Source organism: Ambystoma mexicanum, chromosome 3p, assembly GCF_040938575.1.
Source record: "Ambystoma mexicanum isolate Mex_15411 chromosome 3p, UKY_AmexF1_1, whole genome shotgun sequence".
NCBI lineage: Eukaryota > Metazoa > Chordata > Amphibia > Caudata > Ambystomatidae > Ambystoma > Ambystoma mexicanum.
The window spans coordinates 198,971,583-198,980,293 of NC_090925.1; the positions used below are offsets into that span (position 1 = coordinate 198,971,583).

At 47.9% G+C, this 8,711-nt stretch overlaps 1 long non-coding RNA gene across 1 annotated transcript; it reads right to left on the minus strand.

The window, feature by feature from the left end:
* Window positions 1–5,740: 5,740 nt before the first annotated feature.
* LOC138580245 (uncharacterized) lies at window positions 5,741–8,699 on the minus strand. Its single transcript, XR_011304217.1, has 2 exons — window positions 8,563–8,699; window positions 5,741–6,881 (listed from the first exon to the last, which is right to left on the minus strand). It is a non-coding gene; the product is annotated as an uncharacterized lncRNA (long non-coding RNA).
* Window positions 8,700–8,711: the final 12 nt, after the last annotated feature.

Below are 8,711 nucleotides of genomic sequence, written 5' to 3' on the forward strand. Positions count from 1 at the left end.
TCGGGAGTGCTTCTTCCGGTTAGGGGCCCCATCAGGAGAGAAGGCACATTCTGGTTTTCCCTCTTCAGTCCCTCCTCTGGTCGACTTATTACTTCTCTTTATTTATTTATTTAGCATTTTTAAAGCGCTCACACAGCCCGCGGGCATCGAGGCGCTGTTACAGGAATTATTTTTTTTTAGTTGCGCAATTGTTTTTTTTAATCTTAGTTGCGTATTTATAACGCGCTCAAATACCCAGAGGTGTTGGTCATCCTCTGCAGGTAGAAGTAGCTCCATCCCGATCATTTCTTCTGCAGTAGTCTTTGATTTTGCCATGCACGCTTTTATCCGAAGTAGAGAAGCCAGTCCCAGGATCAGGCCTCCTGCTAGTATTTTTAGACCATCAGCTAGCCAAGTCGGCATCCATGACCAGAGATACGAGAACCAGCTCCCATCCTTCTTTGTGCCTTTTGATTCTTCTTCCAATTTAGTGTGCATGTTTGCCAATTGCGACACTGCTTCTGATAATGTTCCGTTATCTTCATTGTTTGCTGGTATGAACTTGCAGCAGGAGCTTCCTATTTTCGCGCATACTCCTCCTTCCATGGCTCTGAGCAGGTCCAGAATGTACCTGTTCTGTAGGGCCACTTATTGTATAGCTCGGAGCTCTTCTTTGATTGCGTTGAATCCGTTGTCTGTTGAGTTTATTGTCATCATTAGCTCCCACCGCGTTATCTGGAGCCATTTTGCATTTGCGTATCTCTGGAACCCTGGATGTATTATTGCAGAGAAAAACATGGCAGTCCTGCTGAACAGCCGATGTGATGGTGGTACTTCATCAAGTGCGGCTTTTGATTTGCCCCATAAGTAATTTCCCTGTCGCTTTACCCTTTTTAATGGGGTCTCTTTGGTGAGGTCATGGCCAGGTGGTAGTTTGGTAGGTGATAGCGATCTTTTCTTTCGCTTATTGTCTTCATCCATTTTCGGGAAGTCGTCCATCTTGACATGTTTTTGGGGCACTACTAGCGGGGTACATTGACATGTGCCAGATCCCTCCCCAGTTAGGTGGTAGTTTGTTGTATGCTTTTGTCCCACATGCCCAATAATGGTCCATCAGTACCGCTGTGCCTTATCCCATTTCTCCTATCTTCTCTATCCCCCTGCATCCCTCATTTGTCCCCAGTTCGATATCCCTGCAGTGCTAGGCTCTGTCGTTCCATATGTATTATATCCCTTTATTGCTCGGCTTCTGCAGGTAGGAGTAGCTTCATCCCAATCATTTCTTCTGCAGTTGTCTTTGATTTTGCCATACACACTTTTATTCCAAGTAGAGAAGCCAATCCCAGGATCAGGCCCCCCGCTAGTATGTTTAGGCCATCAGCGAGCCATGATGGCATCCATGACCAGAGCTATGAGAACCAGCTTCCGTCCTTCTTCGTGCCTTTTGATTCTTCTTCCATTTTAGCATGCATTTTTGCCAATTGCGATACTGCTGCGGATAACTATATTTGTACCCATCTGATGAATGCCTCCCTGAATCCGAATTCCCTCAGTGTCGCCACCAGCCATTCCCAGAATATCGAATCGAACGCCTTTGTGGCATCAAGGGAGAGTATGGCATAGTGTTCTTGGGATGCCGCTGTTTGCTCAAGTATGTGTTGTAGTCCGCATAGGTTCAGCGTTGTGCTGCGCCTTGGTATAAAGCCATTTTGGTCACTGTGTATCAAGCCCCCCATTATCCTGTTCAGGCAGTTGGCTAATATGGTGGTTAAGATTTTGATGTCATAATTCAGCATCGCCAGTGGGTGATACGAATCACATTCGTCCGTTGGTTTCCCGGGTTTAGGTATTGGTATAATTAGGGTCTCCCTCATGGATTCCAGCAGTTCCCCGTTGGTGTATGCCTCCGGGAAAACTTCCATCAGCACCGGTGTGAGGGCTGCTTCGTATGTTTTATAGAGCTCTGGGGAGAGTCCGCACCATAATACTGCCCATCCCAGTGTTTTGTTACTGCGACCATGGTTTCTTTGGTCAGGTGGGTCTCCTGCAACAGCGTGCTGGCCACCCTTTTCCTATTAATGAAGGATTTCACCCAATTCCTGTGCATGTGTGTTCCCAGACTTCAGACATTCCATGTTATCACTCTGATTTCAGTGGCCTTTTCAGTATGTGGGTTCCCTCCCCCGTCCTCACTCCCCCTTGGTCTCTAGTTGCTCTCGCCAGCCTCGCCATTCCTGAGTGATCCTGGCCCCCGCCCACCTGTGTAAAACCACATTTGCACGTTCCTTGACACATACCTCGCTATGTGTAGGATTCCATCACAACTTCCAAACCAAACTAAAACTAACAAACTGCGCTCAGCTGCTACTTTCCAGTCGTCGAGCGCCCCAGCATCTGCTTGGCCCATCCGGGTTTCAGCGTGCGGGCTGTGGTACGTCAGTTTGTGGGGTGTGACTGTTCGCCCTGTTCGAGAGTCCAGTCTTGCTCCCGCCGTTTGGTAATACAAAATAATTATTCCGCGGTGCTCACCCTCAGATTTGTTGATGGCGAGTCCCACCTGCACCCCGTTCTTCTTTTGGGACATCCATTGTTCACGTGTTCGCCTCTTGACCGTCATCGAGGTTATGATGTTCCAGCCACATTTTGGCGCCCTCGGCGTTTCCAGGAAAACCGCCCGTCTTTTGTAGAGCACATAAGTTAAGCCAACATACCAGCCACCCGTAACAAGGAGGACAATGTGGAAAAGAGTAAAAACAGAGACGCAACTAAAGTAAACAGCATGAGGAGAGGAAGGATAGACAAGATAGATAAATGGAGATAGAGGGGGAAGTGAGGAAACAGAAGGAAAGGGGGAAGTGAGGAAACAAAGAAATAAAGGACAAAGCTAAGGGAATAGCGATAGTACTGAGTGGATGGGAGGACTAATATTGAACACGCTTGACAATAATTGTATTGATGGGGTTTGAGAAAGAAGAACAGAAAAAGAAAAGGAGGAAGATATAAAGAAGAGAAAGAAAGAATGCAAATGAAGGGAAGAACAAAGATGATATGAGCCAAAGAAAGAAAAAGAAAGGCGAGAAGAGAGGAGATAGAAGTGCAAAGAATGAAACAACGAAGGTTGCAAAGAAGGCAAGAGGAAGATGAATTATGGGAGATGAGGAAAAGGGAAGAAGAAAAGGTAAGGGACTCAAGACGACAAAATAGAATATCTGTCACAAAAGCATAGTGCCAATCGAAGCACAAGAGCGACTTAAGGAAGTGGGAGGGTCACAACAGCCCTGCAGGGAGTTGCTAGGGGTACCAATACCACCAACATGGGCTGATGCACGGGACACAGCAGGTGTAGTGAAAAGACTTGGGGATTTATATAGGTAAATGAGGGATAATGAAAGTGTAAAACCCAAGAGAATGTAGAAGAGTCTCTTTCAAGGGAAAACGGCAGATCAGATGACACCATAACAGATGAGCACAGAACGCTGCCTTTAAGTAGACTAGATCTTGATGATGCGTAAAAAGGATAAGTCATACATAATTATGTCAGACGAAGAAATAGAAGAAAGCGAGAGAGCACAAAGGGAGGCCGCATGCATATTTTCGAATGAATCAAGTATAGAGAAGCGCAGAAAATGGCCAGATAGAGAGAACACAGCATCAACACCATATACTGAGCAATCACAAGAAAAATCACGCAGTACAGGGGGAAGTATCTCTGCCTCATGTGATTAGGTTAAGGGCACTACCAGGATGAAGACGAATGGGCGAGACTAGCCCGGTCTGGAAAACAAGGAATGTAGGTAGGTATGATTATAAAGTGGGATTCTCACAATTCCCATTATTAGAAAAAGGGGGGGGGAGGTCACAATATATACCAAAGCCACAAATGGAAAAAGATAATTTAAGGTGTAAATTACTGAGTTTAACTTCTTGGGCAGGAAAAAGAATGACATCAGGAATCACGTTAGAAATAGGGGACATAAAAGGCTTGCTAGCAGCCATTATAGGGGAGAGAGCTGACGGCATTTGGAAGCTAGCAGGATATGCAGTTGTGACTGCACAAAACACGACAAATGATGGAGTGCGATTTAATAATTGCAGAGCAGATGTGTGGTGGCCACTCAAGTGCAATATCCTGATACATCAGATATGGGTGTGATTATGACTAGGAAGATGGGGAGGATGAAGACACTTGCTTATATTCAAGAGAAATGGTGCCTTGAGAAGCGTGAACTGTGAGATAAAACAGTGGCATTATTTTACCAGATTTTGTGTCAGGGACTTTCCGAGCCAGTGCAATGGCAGCTGAAGAAACATGTAGGAATGGAAGCAAAACCATGGCCAGAAATGCAATTGACGATCGTGCATCACTGCCAATTAATGCAGGAGAAAAACAAGAAGAAAGTTGAGAGTAGAAAGCAAAGGTGGTTCAGAAGAAATAGTGAAATATAGCCAGTGGGAGCGGTATTAACGAGTAATGAAGGTGGGGTGACACAGGAGATGCATCCAGCACAGCAAGGTAATGTATCCCCCAGATCAGAGTGGGCATAATTATTGGCTGAGGGGAAGAGGGAATGGGCCTAGAGGAGGATTTCAAAACTGGCAAGCTCCAAGAGGGGGTATGGGCTATGTTCTGCAATATAATACAGAACCACAGGCGTATTATGCTCATGATCACACGCAGGCTCAGACATATGTGCCGCAACCACAGCAAAAGCAGCAAGCGCCGTTATAAATGTAATCACAAGGGCAACTTCTGCAAGTACCTATACCAGGGGTCTCCAAGCGGTCGATCGCGAGCTACTGGTAGCTCGCCTGTGCGTCCTTGAAGTAGCTTGCGTTCAACTTTCAAAAAAGAAAAAGATGCAAGAAAGTGCTCTGACCAATCACAGGCCTGCAAATCTGTAAAGCATATAGAATGTGTTCTGTGGCCAGAGCAAGGTCCTTGCTGCTGTAAGCTGTGCTCCCATTGGCCACAGTGGCTTCCTATTGTGCTGTGTTGGCAAGCCCGGCCTTTCTCTTTTAATAGCACTGTGGCGCACATTTTTCTTTTTACACGTTGGAGCTGCCCTGGAAGTGTAGATGAGGCTAACGGTGGCTGCCTGAAGCAGAGTTTGAGGTGAGGTCAGGTGGGTCGGGGGGAGGTGAATTGTAATTTTTTTGTTTGTTTTCTGTGCGCCTAACTGCAGCCCCTCCTCTTATGTGTGTGCATCTGTTTGTGCGGTCAGAGGAGGGGTGGGCAGCTCAGCACAAAGGAGTGCAGGGTGAAACGGGTCAGTTAGCTATGATGTCTCCGCTTCGCCCTGGGCTCATTAGCAATCATGCAATCTACTTTTACATGGCAGGGCTCCCGCAAGCAAGCCCCCTCGGGACTTCCTTGCCAGAGTCCTGCCATTTCTAATAGTAATTTATATGACTAGAAGTGAGCCCAGGGTGAAGCTGAGACATTCAGCATGATAGCTGCATGCCTCCGTTTCGACCCTGGGCTAAATTTCCATTACGGGAGCCGTATTTGGACACAGCAGGGCTGTAGGGTCATTTCCTAAGTGTTGCAGGCTAAAACAGTGACCGTGTGCAAGACACTCACACAGACACCGTTTCAGCTTGACACACTTAGGAAATGAACAGATAGTCACTTGTTCTGGCTATGAAACAGCAGCGCTATGTCACAAAAGCAAAACTGCTGGCTTTGTCAGCACTTCTTTTCTTTTAATGCACAGCCAATGTTAGCAGGTTAAGTAATCAATGCACAAAGAATTACCACACATTAATCAATAATGCACAAGGCAGATGCAACATGTTACTTGGTGCAGTTTACCACCACCACCACCATGTCCACAGTGCAATGTAACACCAATAGAGCAACAAATGTATTAACATAAGCTTAAATTGCACCAATTCCGCCCATGCGTTTTATTCTGAAGTATGTGTTCAAACATGACAGTATTTTTTTTGCCAGTCATTGAATAATATCCGAGGGCATGAACTTGTCAGTGCTTGTTTTCTTTTAATGTGCAGCCAATGTTAGCAGTGTGAAGTAATCAATGCACATAAAATGACAATCAATAATGCACATGGCAGATGCAGCATGTCACTTGATGCAGTTTACCACCACCCCCACCACCACCATGTCCACTATTCCACAGTGCAATGTAGCACCAATAGAGCAACAAATGTATTATAAGCTTAAATTGCACAATAGACAAAATACAATGCGTGGATGTTGAGAATAAAAAAAAAAAAACTCCATGGGTTCATTGCCTGCATGGCTAGCCTACAGTGGGAGAGCTCTCGCCGCTGTCGGCACCCTCTGGTGTAACATTAGAACGTTCCGCCTGCAAGGCCTCACGGATCTCCTCCCGGGTTGCATGGAGTTCAGCAGAGATGGTGTGTGTCAGCTGCTCCATCCGCTGTTCTGCCCGTCTACTGCTGGCCAGCTCAAGTGTAGTCCTGAGGGAGGTGTTTTCTTCCCTCAGGGCATCCACCTGGGCCTCTGCAGCTATGGCTGCGCGCAGAGCCCCCATTTCAGTCTGTTGGCGGCCAACATGTCCAGCCTGTGCGAGCGGCATGTGGACCGCACTGCATGCTGCTGGAGCTCCATCTGCTTTTCAGGGGTTGGGGGAGAATGGAATTGGCCACCCTTTCCACGCCCTGGGCCATCATCTCATATAATGCCCCCTGTTGCTGTGCAATGGCATGAATGGAATTCTCCCACACAGTAATGAGGGTTTAATGTCCGATTCCGCACCAGAGGCAGAGGGCTCCTAGGAGGTGTACTCAGACACCCCTGGCCAGGATGGTCTGGAGCACCAATGGATTTTCATGGCCCACCACACCACGGGCTCCACTGGTGCCTGGTTGGGGATCAGAATAAGTCACCTCCTCCACTGCATCCAGGGCCTCATCACCTGCAGATAATCAAAAGACATGAACACACACATAGGTATCACAATGTTGACAGCCAACACATGAACCAGCCATGTCACATGACACAAACTTGAGCATGCAGTGTCAATGAGATGGAAGGGGAGCCAGAAAGAAGGCATGGCTGTGTGTGTGAAATGGCAAAATAAGACATGTACTGCATGGTGCATGCAGGGTATGGTCACAGGTGATGGGCTTCCCCTGTGGTGTGGGCTGCCTGCAGGGTATGGTCACGGGTGATGGGGGTCCCCTTGTGGTGTGGGATGCCTGGGGTGTCCCTTGTGGGGTGCCTGCGGGGTATGGTCACGGGTCCCTTGTGGTGTGGGCTATGGTCACAGGTGAAGGGGTGTCCCTTGCGGTGTGGGCTGCCTGCGGGGTATGGTCAAAGCTGAGGCGGTGTCCCTTGCGATGTGGGCTGCCTGCAGGGTATGGTCATGGGTCCCTTGTGGTGTGGGCTATGGTCAAGGGTGATGGGCCGCTTGTGGTGTGGGCTATGTACACAAGCATTCAGTGCAAAAAATGCCTGTGAGGGACGATTGTAAATAGCCTTTGCCAATTCTGTAACAACCCCACACAGCCCCATGTTTCAAAGCGCAGCAGCCGCCCACATTAGTTCATCGCCCAAGCAGCCCTTAACAACGAGTGCCCCCAGCCTGAACGCACGAGAGGGCTGCAACAACGCAACCCAACCAACATCCCCAAACATGCACATGGTAATTATGCAGTGGCTTCGGGCCACACAAGTTAGAAACTCTGCACCTCAAAACTACATACCACGTGTAACCATATGCGGGGAGCCAGTTCTGCAGGGAAGCGTGCAGTAACGCGGTCAAAGTAAATGTGGCACATTAGTAGTACGTTTGGAAAATGAACCCCTGGCCACTGCAATGTGACCACACAAAATTAACAATGAAACGCTCGAGTGGACTACTGAAAACTAAACCACATGTTGTGAATCAACATAGCACTTACAGCGAGGCCCACTAGCAAATTAAGCCCGCCAATACTGTGAACTAAAATGGAGTTTAAAACGTTGTGGCACGGCGGCCATGCCTTGCAAGGAATAGTGAAAACGTTTTTTAAAAAATGCGGCCGCATAGGGACACGAAACAAGTGAACCCCAAGTCGGGACCCACGATCATATGTAGTAAAACAACGAAACGCCAGAGAGCTACTGAAAACTAACCTCTATGTTGTAATTGAACAATCACACGTTCAACAAGCCCCAATTCGAATTAAGCCCACTAATACTGTCTAAACCTACAGCGCAGAGGCCGTGCATTTCAATAGAGAAAAGGCAAAACATTGTAATAAAACCCCAGCGGCACCATGGCCGCATTGAGGCACCAAGCAAGTGAACCCCAAATTGGGACCCACACACCAATGCAAAACACAATAATAAACTCCCTGTTGCACGGACGCCAAGAGGGGGACACAGAACAAGTGAACCCTGTCCATCAACTCAAAATAAATTAAACAACCCACGGCGCGGCAGCCACGTAGGGGACATAAAACACGAAAGGGGCAACCCAAATTGGCTTAGCCACCCTTCTGACGGCAAACCACAGACAACCACCCTGGGCCAGGGAACCATGGAAGACTTGCACTCCAATAACAAGCCCATGTTCCCAAAGGCAGGGCAGCTCGCCATGACCACATATTTACCTCAGCGGCGAAAACCCGGTTTCCTCGACAAAACTCCGTCCTGGTCCCGGTTCAGCGAGATGACGTCAAGTGGCGTGGGAGCTGTGAAAAAGTGAAAGAGCAAGCGCAGCCCCCGCCTTATGAGCGCTTCCGGGCCCAAGACCGGATGT